Consider the following 20,913-nt stretch of genomic DNA (forward strand, 5'->3'; position numbering starts at 1 on the left):
AAGCTCTTCATGAAATAAATAAGCCATTGTGAAAAACAGCAACATGAAATAAAAACAAAGGTACTTTGGAAAATATTGATTTTGAAATACGAGCTTCTGAAAAAAGACAGAATTATAATAATATTCCACATGATTAAAAATGTAGGGAGCCGGTTTAGCTCGTGCTGGTTTGCGGCGCCTTCCGTCCGTGAAACCAGGGTTTGACTCCGGGCTGCTCCCTGTTCCCTTCTCTACTTCTGTGCCAGTACCAAGCCCGGTGGCTTTGAGAGGGTTGCGTCAGGAAGGGCATCCGGCATAAAACATTGCCAAGTTTACCATGCGACTCGTTCACTGTGGCAACCCCTGATGGGAAAAGCCAAAAGAGAAACAACAACCACATGATTAAAAATGAATATTTTAAAATGCTGTTTTAAAATAATGAAGAGGTTTTTAAATCAAAATGAAATATATTGAATAATATAATGGCTTATATAAAATCTGTGTGCAGGTTTTTCACAATTTCATGATCTTTTTATATATTTATGATAGATTTATTGGTTGATTGTGTATATGCATGAGGCCATATTTATTTATTTAATTAAATATTTATTTATTTAATTATGAACAGTATAGGACTCCATAGTTTTGTAGTCAAATCTGAACATTGATGAGACACAGTGTAATGACGTCACAGCAGCTCTCAAAAAGTTTCCTCGATACATTTTTTTCTATTTTTCTTTTCTTTTCTTTATTATCTCCTGAATCAAAACTATTTAAAAATATTTGAGGCTTTTTGGACCATATTGAGGTTCAGTTAAGCAGTTTATACGTTTCTTTTTAAAGGAAGCTCCTGCACGTGACCCGGAAGTAAACAGCACGAGGCGCTAGCAGCGTTAGCCTGTTAGCAGGCCATCGGCGTTAGCTTGTGTTGAGAGGACAGCGGTGTTTAGATGGGACGTTTGTGAGGTTTTTGGACAGAAAGGACGATACGTGGTTCGTGTGGAAACTCTCAGCATTTTCCAAAGTGTCGTAAATGAGTGAAGAAGTGTTGAACGGAAAGACAACGTGGATTGCTGTGATTGTGAGACTAGCAGATGATCGATCGGAACTGCAGTGAAGAGGACGGCGGTGTTTGTGGGAGTTGGAGCTGAAGATCGGAGCAGGAACCATGTCTTCCCTTCAGTCTCTGAGAGAGTTGATCAGCGAGCGACTAGCTGCTGCTGCTGAAGAAATCTGCAGACTCTGTGAAGGAACCATCGTCCAGTACGAGCAGGAGCTCTGTCGTCAGCGCAGACTGCTGGATGTCATCTGGAAACCACAGCTGCAGCTACACCACATAGGTATGTGACCTTCATCAGAAACAGAGAAGCCCTTTGAGCTTCATGCTTTTCTTTTTGGTGACCCGTCTGTCAGTCAGTGGTGGTTCTTCACCAGGGGTGTCAAACTCATTTTCACTGAGGGCCACATCAGCATAGTGTCTGTCCTCAAAAGGCCAGATATAACTTATACATCTAACTAAATGTAATGAATGAATGAATGAATGTTAAATAACTCATTATTTATGTATTATAACTTTTAAAGTAACAATTACATAGAAAACAAATGTTTGCTTGTTACTTAGCACATGGATCACTAACCTTTTTGAGACCGAGGGCTGTAAATAAAAAAAAAAACAGGAATATTGATCTGGAATAATAAATACATTCTGTGAAATTAAGCAAATATGCACAAACAAAGCCAGGGAATATTAATAATTAGAAATAATAAATCAAATTATTCCGTTTTATTTGCTCTTTTGTCCTTTTCTTAGAGCTGAACTCCTGACATCATTTTTAGCAATAAGTTCATTTCTGCTTGGTTTGTAAAGTTCTGTGTGTGTCTTTGGTCCTGTGTGTGTCTTTGTGAAACATATCAGAGGGATTTGATTATTTAAAAACCTGTTATTGTGAAAATCATGTTTAGGTCTCATAAAACATTAAAAACCTAATTACAGAACTCATCAGTGGGATTACTCCAAAATATTTGCCATTTTCCTAATTTTGTACAACACCAACATTAAAATCCTCCAAAATCCTCAATACTTTCATAAACAAATGATCTATTGTTTATTTATGGTCTGAAAAAGTGCAGCTGTTTTCCAGCCAGCATTACCTGCTGTCTTTATTTATACGTTACTATCACCAACTAAACAACCGTAAAAATAAATGGATATGGAAAATACAGACAAGTATTAAAAATGTCTGCAATAGTTGGTGAAGAATGACATTATTAGAATGAGCTGAGTAATTTAAGCCAGCCGCTGATCCAGGTGTTCCACAATGGTCTCCGTGTGCCGTTTCACCTCGCAACCTGCACCCACTACCCCTCCCCTTCTCCTCCTCACACACACACGCACCTCTTTCTCAAAGGCGGGAACACCGATTCACAAGTTTCAGGCCGTTCCATCCTCTGCCATATATTTCATGACAGCAGAACTGAAGTGCATTAATTACTAAATAGCAAGCACTGAATCACCACCCTTTACTATCCAGGTAAGTACCGTTGTGCCCAAGTCTAAATTAAATATCCTCTTACTTAGTAGCGGCTCCACTTGACATGTCCGAATCTGCTCCCCGTGCCCCATGCTAAGCACAACCCCAGTTTGTCGAAAACGACACTCACATATGTTGGCAGTCTGTTATGTCTGTTAATTTTGAACACGCCCACCAACATCCAAACAGCATTAAACTCACTTCTGCTCACAGCTCCCTCACTTCTGGTGAGCAATTGAACACACCCCAGATTCCCCACTTCCCATGAATCTTAAAAGCCGAAGGCGGGGCTAAACCCCAGATCGCCACAATATATTGATTTGCTATATGAGCAGTGCTATTTTTGGGGCACTCCCGTTAAATGATATTTACCCTTCCAATCATTTTTACATTCTCTCTTTAACTGGGATGGTGATCTTTTTGTCTTTTGTGGAAATTATGTAGAAACTGTGGAACATCTTTTATTGGAATGTTTTCATGTAAAAGAGTTTTGGTCTTCTTTTCATAATTGGCTCAAATACAAAAATATCATCATTAGCCCTTTAAATTGGAATACAATTAAAATTCGATAACAATTTATTCACAAAAATCTGGACTTTCTGATTAATGCACTGATTGTAATTTCAAAGCATTTTATTGGGTGAAATCTCACATTAATGGATTACTCAACCGTCTCAACCTATTCTCTAAATCTTTACATTACATGAATCATAAGAATGCCCAGACATTGTGTAATTTATTTGATCTATTTCAACTTTTGTAATGGACCCTTATTTTTATGGATTATTTTTTTAAGTTATATTTATTTTAAAAAAAATTTTGTCTACCTAATTGATAGTGATAGATAGCTGTGGAAAACATTGATGATGTCATGATTGTGAGTTTCCCACAGATTTCAAAAATGTCCCACAGCTGCTCACAACAGAGGACACACTTTGGACTTGGTTATTACCTACAGCAGGGGTGGGCAATTCCAGGCCTCGAGGGCCGGTGTGTCTGCACGATTTCCAGATAGTCTTGCCCTACTCATGGCTGATTACCTGGTTCAGGTGTGTCCAGCCAATAATCTTGCCCTAGTCATGGCTGATTACCTGGTTCAGGTGTGTCCAGCCAATTAGAACATGCCAGAGCAGGGTATGCTGGAAAACATGCAGGAATGCGGCCCTCAGTGCCCACCTCTGACCTACAGCCTGTCCACTGGAGGGTCCGGTCTGTCCAGTTGTGTATTTTTGTGTACATCTTTCCAAAACTGTCCAGAAGCCACTTGTGTACACATTCCAATGTACACATCTGGAGCAGCTGCTTGTGCTGGTGGAACCACACCCCGGTGTGTTCAAGTCGCGACTGTGCGCCATAAATGCAGATGCCAGTAACATGTGTCACACATGATCCATGAGTGTTCATTGATGTTTTTTTATCAGACACTACTGTGTGTTTGTTTCTGTCACCAGTGGAATCAGCACTTTCCTTCTCTAGAACCAGAAGAACAAACTGGAAGGCGGGAGTTCAACCATCACCCTGAAACAAAGTTTACCTTTAAACTGTGTCAATCTCAGATGGAGAAATAGAATAGAATGTAGAAGATTAGAAGAACTTAGAAATGGAACCTGTGTAAATCACTTAGCATTGAATTTTAATTAAATAATGACAATTTTGATTATTTTTTTCCAATTTTAAATTAATGACACGTTTGTTAAATAATATAATGGCATCTATATTTATTGCTTCCATTAGTCTCTTGTTGTCCTCCAGACTCCTCAGACATATTCATATTCCAATGATCACAGAGTTTATTGAAGCTTGACAAAACCCAAAAGTCCTAAAAACGTATAAAAGGCTCCTTGTTGTGTTTGTGTCCCTGCAGTCCTCCCCCAGCATTGGATGACTGAAGAGGCAGATCAATGCAACCAGCAGAGGAACTTTAGAGTGGAACAGGAGGAACCAGAACCTCCACAGATTCAAGAGGAACAGGAGGAACCAGAACCTCCACAGATTAAAGAGGAACAGGATGAACCAGAACCTCCACAGATTAAAGAGGAACAGGAGGAAACAGAACCTCCACAGATTCAAGAGGAACTGCAGAGCTTTAATGTAACTGATAGTCAGGATGAAGAAGAAAACCAAAATGAAGAATCAACATCAACTACAGATGAAGAGACAGACCCACAGAACAGAGATCAGAGGAAGAGGAGGGACAGAAGTCATGTCCAAAGTGTGGACAGCTCTCACATGTCAGCAGGTCAGTGTGACTCTGATCTTCATCTCCACACTATATGTATGTTCACTTCAACAACGGTTCTATCTTGAGCTTCAAGCTCTCCAAACATGCAGTCCATCAACAGCGTGTCCTGGAAGAGTCTCTTCTGTCCCTTCCAGTTGAAAAGACAGAAGACATTGTTGGTCAGTGCAGCCGACAAAATTATTCAAATCATATGATCTTAGTTAGTCCCTCCAGCTAACGACAAACAGGAAACCTTAACAGATCAAAGAGAAAATTGTTAACAGATAAAAAAGTACAATCTGTTTTGTCGTCTGTGGTTCTAAGTTTGTAGTTCAGTTCTTTTCAGCAGATTTCTCTGTCAAACCCAAAATCCCATCTAAACCTCTTTGATGTCTCCATGTCTCCAATTCCAGACATCCAGACAGATTCTATTTCCAAAACTACATTTCAAGCTAAAACCCAAAGACAGGGTCCTGCTCATGGATCTGCAGACAGAAAAGATTCAAACCTGAACACATCAGTGAAAAACTGCTTAGTGTCGGAATTGTTCTCCATTTTTTTCTGGACTGATTCTTCCTCCAGTGCAGCTTCATCTTCATCAAACTGCTCCTCATTGGTGGGTGGAAACACAACAGGGAGGTTTTTCTGTGTCCAGTTCAGCTCCATGAATGTTCAGGCTGTTTAATGTCAGTGATTTCAGTTTAGAAAAACTGCATCTCTGCTGAGATTTGCTTCACTTCCATTAGAACCTCAGCAGCATCAGGATCATTTTGTTGATGGTTTGTCTGTGGAATGACATTTCATACTCATAGCTTCAGTGGAAATCAAGAGTCTGGAACCTTTAACACTAAAAGAACCATTTGATCCAGTTTCTTCCAGACCAAAACCCAACAAGAGCCACAAAGTTCCACTTCACTGTTTAACAAAATACTTTTTATTTCTGTTTTTCTGACTGCTAAGAAAATCATTTATTAAATGTAGCTTTTAAAAATTTCCCAAAAATTAAATTATGACAGTGTTTTCAGAACTGTCATGAGATGAATTCTTTGTGTGATTAATCAATCACTAACTATTAGGTCATTTCATGAATCTATTTTTAATCTAACCTAATAATTGCTGTAAAAAGCCTGAAGTCTGAAAAGAGCTATTTATCTGAGGGCTACATGCTATGTATCCCATCATGTATCAGACTTGTCCCATAATGCAAGTCAGGTCCATAAATATTGGGACAGAGACTCATTGTCAGCATTTTTGAATTTGAATCGAAACGAACAAGATGTGTTCCTCCACGCCTAATGTTTTTAGCACGTATTAGCTTAATGCTAAACCTTCTTCCAGCCAAGAAAGAAGCACTGGCCGCACGGATTTAAAAATTATGAGCGAGCAGGCCCTTAATAATAATCAGAACAGTAATAAAAGCACATTTAGAAGATCTTCTCCTGCAACTTCACGCTGATTTTGCTGTTCCAGGACAGCTATAGCCCCATGAACAGCTCTATCAGATTTCACCATGCTAAACTTTTGCCGTTTGCTGGTTGGGCTAACACCCACTGACATCATCACCCCACATCCCTCCTGGAAATGCAAACTGGAATTGAGTTTTGAAACACTATTCGCAGAGTGGATGTGAAAACGAAAATCCCCTCTTTGCATTTGTTTTAATTATGACGCAGAATAAGCGGTTTTAATGTAGAAAAAGAAAACGTATTTTGAACGATTGATTTTTTTATTTTAATTTTGAGTCATTTGATTCAGTTACATTGTGAAAATGAAAAAGCATTTCTGTTACTGATTATAATTGGTAACGCTTTCTTTTAGAGTACTTACATGGTACTTAAGTGGTATTTACGTGGTAATTATTGTGTAACTACTGGGTACTTTTAGGGTACTTACATGGTTCTTTTTATGGAATTTACTGGGTACTTACATGGTACTTTTTATGGAATTTACTGGGTACTTACATGGTACTTTTTATGGAATTTACTGGGTACTTACATGGTACTTCAATAGGAAAATACTAAAATGAACTAACAAACTGACTAAGCTATACTGGCATCCCTGCCCTTAGACCCCCCTTCACGGTAAGGAAAAACTCCTAAAAAAACAGAGTCCGGAAAAAACGAAGAAACCTCAGGGGTGCCCATATGAAGGAGGGATTCTCCCCCAGGACAGACAGGCAATTTACCAGAACTCTTAGAGAAGAATGAAATTATCTAACACAACAACTACATATATAAAGTCCAGCAGACGAGCTTCATCCAGCCGTGTTTGGGGGGGACAGTCAAAGGCGCGAGTCGAGCCGGAGACAGGAACCACAGCGACAGTGGCTCAGGTGGTTGACCGGGTCGTCCAATGATTGAAGGGTTGGCGGTTCAATCCCTGCTCCCACCAGCCAAAATATTGTTGTGTCCTTGGGCAAGACACTTCACCCTCCTTGCCTCCAGTGTGGCTCCACCAGCGTGCGTGAATGATCCCCGTGATGGTCAGAGGGGCCGTAGGCGCGAACTGGCAGCCACGCCTCTGTCAGTCTGCCCCAGGGCAGCTGTGACTACAACCGTAGTTACCATCACCAAGTATGAATGAGGAGTGAATGAATAATGGACACATTGTAAGCGCTTTGAGTGTCTTGAAAAGCGCAGATAAATCCAATCCATTATTATTATTATTACAGCCAGGTCCAGGTGTAGGAGCAGGAGCAGAGACAAGGTACTCGGTCAGGTACAGAGCAGAGACGAGCCAGAGGTAAGCCAGTACTCGTCAGAGGCAGGATCCACAGCCAGGTGTAGGAGCGGGAGCAAAGGCGAGGTAGACGGTCAGGAACTGGAGCACGGATGAGCCAACTGGAGTCTGGAAGCACTCCCACTCCCCAGGAGGGGAGAGGAAAAGAGGGACAATACATGAATCGCACTGCACCAAACAGAGGCATGGAGAACTAAATGATAAATGATGATCAAAAATAGAGAAGAGAGGAAGGGTAGAAGTAGATGAGAAAAGAGGACAATTTAAGTCTGCACTCACGTTTCATGGTATTTACCATAAATTTACCACAGAAACTACCCCTTAAGTACACTGAAACTGGACTGTAAAAGAAAGTCAGCCCTATTTCCACTCAACTACATGGTAATTTTAGTACTAAATACTGGGTATGTTCACTTGAATATTACTTGGTATTTACCATTTAAGTACACTAAAACTGGACTGTAAAAGCAATGGCGTGCGGGCCGCTGGCTGGCCAGTAGACAGATACAGCCAGCTGATATTGTAGTTTGGGGTCGAATAGGAATAATAATATTCAGGGCTTGTCTTTTATTAACATACTCTTTACATGAACCCTCCAACTAGAAAAACAGAGTCGTCCATGTTTGCATCTTCTGCAGCAGACAGATTGTTTGTCTCTATGTGATCCTCTAATGTCAGCAATGCAGATATCGCTGAAATTGATGTGGTTCCGTGGGCTCACCTGCTGGCCTGTTCTCCTCCCCCTCCATTCATCCCCTCTGCCACATAATAAAACTTTAAGTTAAGAACTTAACCCCGGTTCTCTGAAACATGAGTGAGGTATCTCACTATGGGACACGCCCCCTGCGCTGTCCCCCAGAAGCTCTTTTTCATTACGCCAGTCTTGACTGGCAGACAGAAGGTGACGTCTGCTCTCAGGAGGCGGGACTTCCTCCTGCTATAAGAGCCGGACGCCATATACTCTCCTCAGTCTAAGTAAGCACACCTCTTCTCGCTCCAGGCAAGGAGGGTGATCTGGTGAGATACCTCACTCGTGTTTCAGAGAACCGGGGTTAAGTTCTCAACCTAAAGTTCTCTTTCAACATTCGTTTCTGTATCTCACTATGGGATGTAGAGACTCCCGTATTGCCAGATAAGCTTACTCCGAAGACCAACAGAGAACAACCAGGCTGATCATACAGATGTAGGTGTGGACCCCACTAGGGTTGGGCGATGTCCCTTAAATTGGCCGTTGACGATGTATGCAGTCAACCATCGGGATGGACGATGTCATCGTCGCGGGGGGGGGGGGGGGGGGGGTATTTTTACATTTTTCGTTGCTATTCGTTATTTTACTTTTTTTCATTTTATTTCCCAACTAATGGTTAATCCGCGATGATCCACTATAAACTGAGGGAAGTGACTTTAACAAAAAAAGTAACAAACAAAATAGAAAAGAAGTAGTCCGCTCCCGCACTTAACTAGTGAAGTGGACCGGCGGAGCGCGGACTTCCATCTTTGTGTTTGATGGGAAGGGGGGGGGTGCTTTGTTACATGAGCGGTATGTGTGGGAGATTTAAGACTGCGATCCGTCCCACAGCTCTAGGGGTACACAAGCAACCGAACTCAGAACCGGGTCTAAAGTGTGTGTCTGAGCACAGCTCGGATCGTCAGCACACACAGCGGTTTGAGCTTCAAAGCAGAAATGTGGCTCAGTCCTTAGAAAACATTCAAACAATCACGTGGATTTGTGTTTCCAGTCGTGTCCAGACTAAATAAAGGCTGATGTTATTACCACATGTTTACGTGCAGGGCCACTCAAAGCTAATGTTGTTAGCCCGTGTAAGCATACTGCTAATCCTGGCTTCGTTTAGAAAAAGCACTGACCACACGGATCAAATTTCAAATGATGAGCAAACAGGTGTTTCATAATAACCGTAACATTATTAAAAGGACGTTTAAAAGATCGTCTCGTATTTTACCGAGCTGACATGTCAAGGTATATAGCCGCTCGGCGCTGTTATCGTTTTGTATTGAATTGTTACATTCAATAAAGTTTGGAAAAAAAAGCCCCTCGGCGGAAGTTGTATCCACTTCTGGTTTTCAAACCCTACTGCGCATGTGCGAATGATTTATTCCGACCGAAATTGTGACCTTAGTGAACGTTTTTATATTCTGAAAACATTTTTCTGGGCCCATCTACACGCTTGGATTCTAATCCGACCATTGATCCCATCAAGATATTTTGTACATGTAACCGTGGCTTATGGAGTCGACTCGCAACGTGGCGGGGGCGTGGCATCACAATGGTGGTCTCTCCATCGGGATGTCAGTCACCCATCACGATGGACGATGATATCGTCCATCGGCACAACCCTAGACCCCACACCTAGCACTGCGTGAGGCAGCCCTGGTCTAGTGACATCCAGTCTATAAAATCTGATGAAAGTGTTAGGCGTTGCCCAACTGGCAGCCGTGCACACATCATCCAGAAAGATGCCCTGAAAAACTGCCCATGATGATGCCATGCCGCGAGTGGAATGAGCGCGCAGGCCCGCCGGGGGTGTTAACCCCTTGCTGTTATAAGCCATGGTTATAGCGCCCACAACCCAGTGTGACAGGCGTTGTTTGGTTATAGGCTTTCCTGTGTGAGGAGAAGCCCACGACACAAACAGCTGCTCAGATTTTCTGAAGCCAGCCGTCCTCTCCACATACATGCGCAGCGCCCGCACAGGGCGCAATGTGTGAAGCCTCTCTTGCTCCGTAGAGGAAAAAGGAGGCGGATTCAATTCCAAAAACTCAATGGGGTGGTAAGGTATGGTAGGGTTGAAAACCTTGGGCATAAATGCCGGATTCGGTCTCAACAAAACCTTAGAATCCCCTCTGGAGAACTGCAAACAGGACGGGTGAACTGACAACGCATGGATGTCGCTCACTCGTTTAGCAGAAGCTGTAATAAACAGAGCTGTTTTAAAAGAGAGCGCTTTGAGGCTGACTTGCCTCAGTGGCTCAAACGGTGCGCACGACAGTGCGTCCAGCACCACCGGTAAATCCCAAGGAGCAACAAGGCTTTTCGACACCGGTCGGAGCCGACGTGCGCCCCTCATAAACTGACAAATAAGCGGATGCTGGCCCACTGTTTTGTCATTAACACCTATGTGACAGGCGGATATGGCCGCCAGATACACTTTAATGGTGGAAAAGGACAAACCTTTTTCAATCAGTTCCTGAAGGAACGATAGAATGACTGGGACTGGGCTCTGGAAAGGCATTACGGCCATTTTTACGCACCAGTCCTCAAAAACGCGCCATTTGACGCCGTAGGCGGAGCGGGTGGACCGCGCTCTGGCACTCTGGATCGTGTCCATGACGTTGTGCGGGAGTCCCGCTGCCATGAGATTCAGCCTCTCACGAGCCAGGCCCACAGAGCCAGGCGTTCCGGATGAGGATGAAAAATTTCCCCGCGGGCCTGCGACAGGAGGTCCCTGCGTAAAGGCAGAGGCCACGGTTGGCTGTGCAGCATCTGAATGATGTCCGCTAGCCAGTGTTTCCCGGGCCACCGAGGGGCTACGAGGATGAGAGAGTGTTTCCCCATCCGAACCCTGGTGAGGGTAGGGGCAATCAACTCCAACGGTGGGAACGCATACAGAAGTCGGGACGGCCACTCGTGCGTCCACCCCCAGGGGGGCGCTCTGGTCCGTCAGAGAGTAGAACATTTGACACTGGGCGTTCTCCGCTGACGCAAAGAGATCGACCTCTGCTTGACCGTAAATGCTCCACATCTGGGCTACCACCTGGCTGTGGAGCTTCCATTCCCTGTAACGCGGGTTCCCTCTGGAGAGCAGGTCGGCTCCCCGGTTCATTATCCCCGGTACATGGATGGCCCACAGCGACAGAAGACGGGAGCTGCTCCACATAATCAGTCTGTGTGCTAGCGTGTGCAACTGAAGTGAGCGCAGCCCTCCTTGTCTGTTGATATACGTCACCACTGTGGTATTGTCGGTCCTGACTAAAACATGGCGCCCTTTCAGGAAGGGTAAGAAATGTTTCAGTGCAAGAGACACCGCCAGGAGTTCCAAGCAGTTTATGTGAACTGATCGCATGTGGGAGCCCCACAGACCGTTCACTGTCCTGCCCTCGTGAGTGGCTCCCCAGCCTGTCAGCGAGGCGTCTGTAGGTGATCACCTGTCTTGTTTGCACGGTTTCCATGACAACACCCGTGGTGAGGAAGGAGATATCCCTCCACTTGTGTAGGGCGAGAATGCACGTAACCGTAGCAAGCACTCACCGGTGACCATGGCGGGCGGGGCTTAGATTGAGCGACGCCACCCACCGCTGAAAAGGACGCATGTGTAAGCGGCCAAAAGGGATGACGGACAGCGCCGATGCCATCAGCCCGAGGAGTTTGAGGCACAGTCTGAATGTTATCCACGCCCTCCTGCGGAACTGTGACAGACACGCCCGGAAGGCTATCACTCTCTCCGCTGAGAGTCGCGCTCTGAACTCGACCGAGTTCAGGGATAAGCCGATGAAAGTGATCGTTTGAACTGGTGTCAATACGCACTTTCCCCAGTTTACTGTGAAGCCCAGTGCAGTTAGGTGCGATGTGAGCAACCCGGCCTGCCTCCTGAGTTCTTCGGGAGACTGCGCTGCGAGCAGCCAGTCGTCTATATACATGGCCAGCCGAACGCCCATCTGTCTCATGGGTGCGACGGCGGCCTCCGTGCATTTCACAAACACCCGCGGACTCAGTGAGAGGCCGAAGGGGAGCACTAGAAACTCGTAAACCTTCCCTCGAAAGGAAAATCTGAGATACTTTCTGTGAGGGGGGTATATTGGGACGGGAAAATATGCCTCTTTAGAATCTATGGGGACAAACCAGTCTCCTGGACGCACAAACCGTACCAGACCTGCGTGTGTTAGCATTCTGAATTTGTACTTCCTCAAGTATTTGTTCAGTGCTCGCAGGTCTAGAATCGGACGCAGGCCTCCGCCCCGTTTTGGGACCAGGAAGTATCTGGAGTAGAAACCGCTGTGAGCCTGCTCCGGTGGCACTAGCTGAATGGCTCTTTTGCCTTGCAGTGTTTTGATCTCTTCCTGCAAAAATTGGTGCATTTTGCCCCCTGGCCTGCGACTGCAGTATACCATTGAAAAGGGGAGGGGTGGATGCAAACTGGAGTCTGTAACCCTTGGTAACAATGCTTATAACCCAGTCTGGCGCCCCGCAGTGCCACCATTGCTGTGATTTGTCCGAGAGCGGGCCGAGCGGCTTCCGCGCTGAGACACTGGTGGGCGTGGCCAACACGAGTTGCGCTGGCGCAGGGCTCGTTGCTACCACGGTGCTGGGCTGCTGTGCCACTGGTGGAGCAACAGCTGCCTCCTGTGGCCTCATGTGCAGCTGCGCAGCTCCCACTCGGCTTCCCGTCATTTGTATGTGTTTTGTTTTTTGTTTTGTCTTTCTGTGTTGAGGCTGCGCCCTTGGCTCGGGGCCTGGTTGCGCGCCTCGGGGATTTTTTATTTGTGTTGGTTTTAAAAACCTTTTCAAACACTTTCTGGGACACAACTGTGGCTCCACTGAGCTCTCTGTGGGTCCCTCTTTTCTCCCTTTCAACTGGCTGTGAACTGTGAGGGCCACCTGTGCCTCTGCACGCCTCTTGGTCGGGCTGGAACATGCCCTGGAGAAAAACGACAGGAACGGAACGTGTTGTGGAAGGGGGGAAGCAGGCTTCTGGTTGTGCCCGCTCTCCATCCCTGTTGGTTGCGCCCTAGGTGGCACGCCTCTTTTTCTTTGCGCTCTGAGCGACAGGAGGCGCTGGCTGGGCTGCCGTTGTCACGTTGGGAGCAGACGGTTTCTAGGCCCAGGCCCCTCTGGCCTCAGCAGGCTTTCCGTGGCTCCGGTCACCTGGCTGAGGCTGGTTTTTCGGAGTGCGGTAAGCTGGTCTAGCTACCGCTTGAGCGAAGGAAAGACGCGGTGCAGCTGGGGTAGGAGGGGGTACCTTCCTGGGCAGACACAGCTGCAGCGCTTCACCTTCCCGTTTCTTCTCCTCACAGCGCCTTTGCATTGTGGCCATTGCTGGCCCAAATAGGCTCTTTGGGTCCACCGGCACATCGAGGAGTTGAGTCTTCTCCTTCTGAGAGAGACTGGACAAGTTCAGCCACGGGGCTCTTTCCTGGACAACCATGAGGGCCATGTCTCGCCCAGAGGTTTGGACTGTGGACCTGTAGAGACGCAGACAAAGGTCTGTGACTACGCATAGCTCGTTCCACAGGTCTGGGGTTGGTGTGCTTGACATCTGTTCCTGCAGCTCTGCCTGGTAGGCTAGGAGCAGAGAAGATGCATTCAGGGCTTTCACCGATGCGGCAACTGCCTTGTAGCCCTTTTCGGTGAGAGTTGACTGGAAGCAGTCAGCTTTCGAGGGCAGGGCGGGGCCCGCGGAAGTCATGGTGGACTTCTGTGTCGGGTGCAGGTGGGATGCCAGCAGCGGTTCGACTGGAGGGATCTGCGAGAATCCCTTCTCCTCCATGTTGGCCCTGTCGAATGCCGAGCCTCCCAGGACGGGGCTTTTGGCTGAAAAGGGGGTGCTCCAGGTCCTGGTCGCTTCCTCCAAGCACTCAGGGAACACTGGCAGCAGCTGTCTGCTGGAAGACTTGGCTTTAGGCAGTCTTTTTCCCTCATAGCGAGACGTGGTGGCCTCAGTGAGGGCTTCAGGCCACTTAATGCCCAGCTTTTCAGCTGCTCTTCTGCAGACATCATGCAGGTCCATCGCGGCGGTCGGGTTTGGGAAGCCGCCGCACGCGTCGCCCGCAGCCAAGGCTGATGGACTCGTCTCCGGAGTCGGGCACAGTGTCCTGAAACTCCGGGGGCGCGGCCTCCTGCTCCTCCATGCCCTCGAGTGGCGCGACCGTATCCAGTTGGTCGCCCCAGCTCATGCCTGCCACCTCTCCCTGCGTAGACTCCTCTGGTAGTGGGGGGCTGGTTACCCCCAAGACCGGGTCCGCCTTGGACAGACTAGCTTGGCGCGCTAGTCTGCGTCTCAGGGTCTTGAGGGAGAGGCGCGCACAATACTCGCAGCTAGCCGGAGATGCTAACGCCTCCTGGGCATGTTGCAGCCCCAGACATGCAGCACAGGCAGAATGGGTGTCTGCCCCGGCGATTTTGCTACCGCATGAGCAGGCTCTAGGCAGAGGTCTGAACGTTTCCATGGCGAGGAAAGGTTCAGGCTCCATGACGACTTCGTCGACTCCGGTTGAGTGCGAAGCGCGAAAATTACTACTATGGTGACTAGTTCTAACGGGTGCTGTTTGGAGACAGACCAACCGCGTGACCCAGACAAGCTATGTAACACCGACTAGCGTTCAGCGACCGAGTTGTTAGCTCGCTCTAGGAACAGTTAAGCTAGCTTCGGATACTACACCTGCCGTCTGAGGATGCTTCTGGGAGCGAGAAGAGGTGTTAGACTGAGGAGAGAAGATGGCGTCCGGCTCTTATAGCAGGACGAAGTCCCGCCTCCTGAGAGCAGACGTCACCTTCTGTCTGCCAGTCAAGACTGGCGTAGTGAAAAAGAGCTTCTGGGGGACAGCACAGGGGGCGTGTCCTATAGTGAGATACCGAAACGAATGTTGAAAGAGAACCTAGTTCGCCACTCCATTTTTGTGACTGCGCTTGGATTCTACAAAGCTCCTCCGGTTTCACAACAGAAATATGTCATCCCTCTGACTGGAACACCACAGAGCGGGTATCTAGGAAGACAAGTCGATTTCCAGGGATCAGCCAATGTTTAGATCCCACCCACTTTCACTGATTGACAGACAGACTCATTCTGCTGGAAAAACTCTTCATGAAGTAAATAAGTCATTCTGAAAAACAGCAACATAAAAAAAGCTACTTTGGAAAATATTGATTTAGAAATCAGTTTCTGAAAAAAAGAGATACAATTATAATAATATTCAACCTGATTAAAATTAACATTTAAAATTCTGTTTTAAAATAATGAACAGGTTTTCAAAGCAAAATGAAATATATTTAATAATAAAATGGCTAATTTAAATTGAGCCATTTTTGTCAAATTGTTTCTGTCCATTTTTGACACATTTTTATCGTCTGCGCTGCCAGCGCACCTCCAGGCTAACACGCACACATAAACACACCCACCAACACCACCACAGGCAAGTTTCTGACCCCGATTGATGGTGCCCCAGACCTTGGTCCTGCAGGTGATTTCTAAATAAAATGAATACAATAACAGACATGTGAATGTAACTTTATTAGCAGAATATTCCTAACATAACACAACTGGTGTGCTGAAAGAAGCCTCAGAGACTGTGTCAAACATTTACTATAGATACCTGCATGTTTACTGTCAATAATGACAAGAATCTAAAACATTCTATTTGTTTTCAAACTGTTTTCCTTTTTGTAATTTCATATCAAAATAATTGGAGACAGAATGAGGTTAAAAGTACATTTTCTGTTAATCCCTCCGTCCCCTTTCTAGTAAATGTGTCCTATTTATCTCAGCATGATTTAATTTGGGTATACAGTTATATAACATTAAAAACCTGTTTGTACCATTTATGAATTACTTATCTGCAATTTCATTTCCTTAAAAAAACCAAAGAAAAAATATATTCCATCTTTAACTGGTTCAGACTATTTATTGACTGAAACAGCTCTCCTCATAAGGGGGAGGTGTAGGGGGGGGGCTTTTTCAGCACAGTTTTATAATGTAGTGTTAAAGAAAACAAAATCCTTTTTTTTATTAAACATTTTTTAATGTGCATATACTGAATTAGGGTTGGGCGATGTCCCCTAATTTGGCCGTTGACGATGTTTGCTGTCAACCATCGGGATGGACGATGACATCGTACATTTTTTGTTCTTATATAACTGCTATTCGTTATTTTGCTTTTTTCATTTTATTTCCCAACTAATGGTTAATCCGCGATGATCCAATATAAACTGAGGGAAGTGACTTTAACAGAAAAAGTAACAAGCAAGATAGAAAAGAAGTAGTCCACTCCCGCACTTAGCGGAGTGGACCGGCGGAGTGCGGATTTACAGCTTTGTGTTTGATGGGAAGGGGGGGGGGGTACATGAGCGGTATGTGTGGGAGATTTAAAACTGCGATCCGTCCCGCAGCTCTAGGGTTACAAGCAACCGAACTCAGAACCGGGTCTAAACGTGTGTCTGAGCACAGCTCGGATCGTCAGCAGACACACAGAGGTTTGAGCATCAAAGCAGAAATGTCTCTCAGTCCTTAGAAAACATTCAAACAATCACGTGGATTTGTGTTTCCAGTCGTGTCCTGACTAAATAAAGGCTGATGTTATTCACATGTTGCAGCGCCACCCAAAGCTAATGTTGTTAGCCCGTGTTAGCATACTGCTAATCCTGGCTTCGTTCAGAAAAAGCACTGACCACACGGATTAAAATTCAAATGATGAGCGAACAGGTGTTTCATAATAACCGTAACATTATTAAAAGGACGTTTAGTAGATCATCTCGTATTTTACCGAGCTGACATGTCAATATATATAGCCGCTCGGCGCTGTTATCGTTTTGTATTGAATTGTTACATTCAATAAAGTTGGGAAAAAAAGCCGCTCGGCGGAAGTTGTATCCCTTTCCGGTTTTCAAACTGCGCATGTGCGAATACTGCGCATGTGCGAATGATATATTCCGACCGAAATTGTGACCTTAGTGAACGTTTTTATATTCTGAAAACATTTTTCTGGTCCCATCTACACGGTTGGATTCTAATCCGACCATTGATCCCATCAAGATATTTTGTACATGTAACCGCGGCTTATGGTGTCGACGCGCAACGTGGCGGGGGCGTGGCATCACGATGGTGGTCTCTCCATCGGGATGTCAGTCACCCATCACGATGGACGATGATATCGTCCATCGGCACAACCCTATACTGAATGATACTGCAATCATTTGTATTGATACTTAAGAATAAATAAAGTCACCATAGTAGATAAAAGGACCTGTTTTTGTGTCCCTGCAGTCCTCCCCCAGTGTTGGATGATTGAAGAGGAAGATCTCTGCATCCAGCAGAGGAACTTCAGAGTGGAACATGAAGAACTGGAACGTCTACATACTAAAGAGGAACCAGGGGAACTTTGCATCAGTCAGGATGAAGATCAGATTGATCTGAAGCAGGACACTGATACCTTGATGGAGATTCCTACTTATGAGGAAGATGAGAACAGTGAAGCAGATCTAAACAATCAGCAGAGCTTTAATGTAACTGATAGTCAGGATGAAGAAGGAAACCAACATGAAGAATCAACATCAACTACAGATGAAGAGACAGATCCACAGAACAGAGATCAGAGGAAGAGGAGGGACAGAAGTCATGTCCAAAGTGTGGACAGCTCTCACATGTCAGCAGGTCAGTGTGAGTCTGATGTTAGAAAAAATCCCAAGAAGACAAGTCTTGGTAAGAAATACAAACAATCTCAAAAAGAAGAAAGACTTTCCTCTATCAAGTCTGATAAAAACTCAAGAATAATTACTAACCCGTCTGACGACATGGAAACTGGGTCTGATGAAAGATGTTATATCTGTAAAGAATGTGGTAAAAGCTTTTGTAACATATCTCTGTTCAGAATTCATATAAGAATCCATGCAGAAGATAAGAGATTTTCTTGTAAAGAATGTGACAAAAGTTTTAATCAAATATCTACTCTCAAAACACACATGAGAACTCACACAGGAGAAAAGCCTTTTTCATGTGAAGAATGTAAAAAAAGTTTTAATCAAATACATCATCTCAAAACACACATGAGAACTCACACAGGAGAAAAGCCTTTTACTTGTATAGAATGTAAAAAAAGTTTTAATCAAATATCTACTCTCAAAACACACATGAGAACTCACACAGGAGAAAAGCCTTTTTCATGTAAAGAATGTAAAAAAAGCTTTTGTCATAGATTTAATCTCAAAACACACATGAGAACTCACACAGGAGAAAAGCCTTTTTCTTGTAAAGAATGTAAAAAAAGTTTTAATCAAATATCTGCTCTTAAAACACACATGAGAACTCACACAGGAGAAAAGCCTTTTTCATGTGAAGAATGTAAAAAAAGTTTTAATCAAATACATCATCTCAAAACACACATGAGAATTCACACAGGAGAAAAGCCTTTTACTTGTAAAAAATGTGATAAAAGTTTTCGTCAAGTATCTTGTGTCAACAAACACATGAGAACTTGTAAGACTTTTTCTTGACAATGTAAGGATTTAGTGTAAACTCTAAATTCTAAACTTTTCTGATAAAAGGTCGACCTCTCAACCTCTGTACCACAGCAGAAGACTTTATTTTACAGGGGAAAAGTTCTGTATCTCAGAAAAATTAAATATTTTAAAATAAGCTTTTAATGCTTAAAACTTCTGGGGTGAAACCCCAGTGTTCTAATGAAGCTTTTAGTTCATGTACACAGAGCCACAGGCTGATGGCCTCCATACCATGTTGAAGCAATAACTTCATTAGAGGGAGGCACAAGTGAATATTAAATGTGTAGAAATTAACTTTCCAAAAAAAAAAAAAAAAAAACCTTGGTTGTTTTGATATTTGATCCGCTACAGGAGGTTCTTTGTCCCAATGATTTGCTTCCCAGCAGCAGTTAGACTATAGAATGACACAGTTTAGGACTGTTGAAACTGCTGCTGGATTTGCTTATTCATTTATGACGTGTACTTTTACTTCCACTTTTTGTTATTATTTTAATTTTTACTTACTATTTGTTTTTTTAACTGCTATATTTCTTGTTTGGCTGCTGTAACAACTGAATTTCCCTCCAGGGATCAATAAAGTCTGGTCTTGTCTTATCCTGACAGCTTTTTAGGTTTTCATCTTCTCCAAGCCACTACTATCAAAAGCAAAAAAGGATCAATACATTTCAATCTAATGATACTAGACAATAAGTTTCACTGCTGACAAAATATGTAAAAAAAAATCACAAAATGAATTATTTTAGAATAGAAATTAGTTGTTTTGAATCATTAGAGTTAACATCTAGCAAAGTTAACATCTAGTAGAGATAGGTATCGTTAAGATTTGATCTATTAACTCCTTTTAATCTGCTGCTTTTCACTCTGGTACCTTATTAGTATTTTTATGGATATTTTCTGGTGTAAGTTTACACTAAAATAAAATGATCAATAAATACTGTTAAGATTTGTCTGTCCTGCCTTTTTGTCTTCTATTTTCTTTATTTTTGCTCCTGAACATTGATTTGGAGGATTGTTCCAGATAGGATCAACTCCATAGCTGAAGGGGGCAGTATAAGGAAAATGTGAATCCTAATCTACCAGGTAGGTAGATGGGAAGAGGTATTTAACTAGGTGACAGTGTGCAGGTGGGGGTTTTGTCTGGCAGTCTTGGTGAGCTGAACAACAAACATTTCTGATGTCTGTTTAATTATGTTCTGTTTTATTTCAAGGTTATCAAGCTCTCATCCATTCCATTTGTTGAAAATAAAAAGAAGTTAAAATGAGTGGAGTTGTCCAGCGTCCTCCGTTGTCTCCTGAGCCATTTGAGTTGGGCAGCATTGAAAATGAAGAGAAATAACTCGAAAAATACCAACATGTATTTTTAGGTAATAAGGATGGGTAACGAGCCCCGGGGCAACATTCTTCAAGACCCCAGTATTGTTAAGATCTGACCTCAACGGTTCTGCTTTCGATACTGGAGAAGTAGCTTTTATGTGTCCCACAAAATATGAACATTATCTGCCATATTTAAATCACCAACTCAGTAAATTTTTCGTTATTTAATGATTATATTAATTTCACTATTCTGACTGAAGAGGACAGGTCTCTCTGGCTATTTGTGTGCACGGGGGGCGGGGTGAAGAAGCTCACACAGGAACGCTACCAAAGATATACGATGGCAGAAAGAGCTAAACGGTCCAAAATGCTGCGGCTCTTTGTGTTTTTGTAAAATAACTATCATGTTCCCAGATTGTTGTGGTGCCTTTAACACCGTCAGAGCGGGCTGGAGGAAGAGAGCAGTGTGAGCGCACGTGGAGGGGGCGTGTCTGCAGCTGTGAACGCCAACCAGAGTCTGTTATAGGACGGAAAGTTTTCCTGGAAAGACAGTCAGTGGCGATCTCGTAGGGGACATGTGAGCGCCCAAAAAAAAAAAAAAAAAAACTTTCTATGCCCCTAGACCAGGGGTCGGAACCTGTGGCTCTTTTGATGGTCACATCTGGCTCACAGACAAATCTTTAATTATAACGTCTTTTTTTCATTAGACCAGTCCTTGTTTGCGATGCTATGCCAGAGGGGCGCGCAGTAGTAGCGGTGCTTGCAGAGAGAAGAATCAGCACCATTTTACTTACTTACTTAATTAACTATTATCTATTATTTCACAGAGTTTTAACAGCCAGAAACCTGTTAATTGCTGTTCCTGCAACTGCGCGCTCCCATATCTGAGAAAGAGCGTGCAGTTG

General features: G+C 44.2%; 1 long non-coding RNA gene across 1 annotated transcript; it reads left to right on the forward strand.

The window, feature by feature from the left end:
* Positions 1 to 847: 847 nt before the first annotated feature.
* On the forward strand, positions 848 to 19,635 carry LOC144988190 (uncharacterized). Its single transcript, XR_013652022.1, has 3 exons — positions 848 to 1,319; positions 4,375 to 4,749; positions 17,463 to 19,635. It is a non-coding gene; the product is annotated as an uncharacterized LOC144988190 (long non-coding RNA).
* Positions 19,636 to 20,913: the final 1,278 nt, after the last annotated feature.

Source organism: Oryzias latipes, chromosome 2, assembly GCF_053564925.1.
Source record: "Oryzias latipes strain Hd-rR chromosome 2, Olatipes_Hd-rR_3.1".
NCBI classification, from domain to species: domain Eukaryota; kingdom Metazoa; phylum Chordata; class Actinopteri; order Beloniformes; family Adrianichthyidae; genus Oryzias; species Oryzias latipes.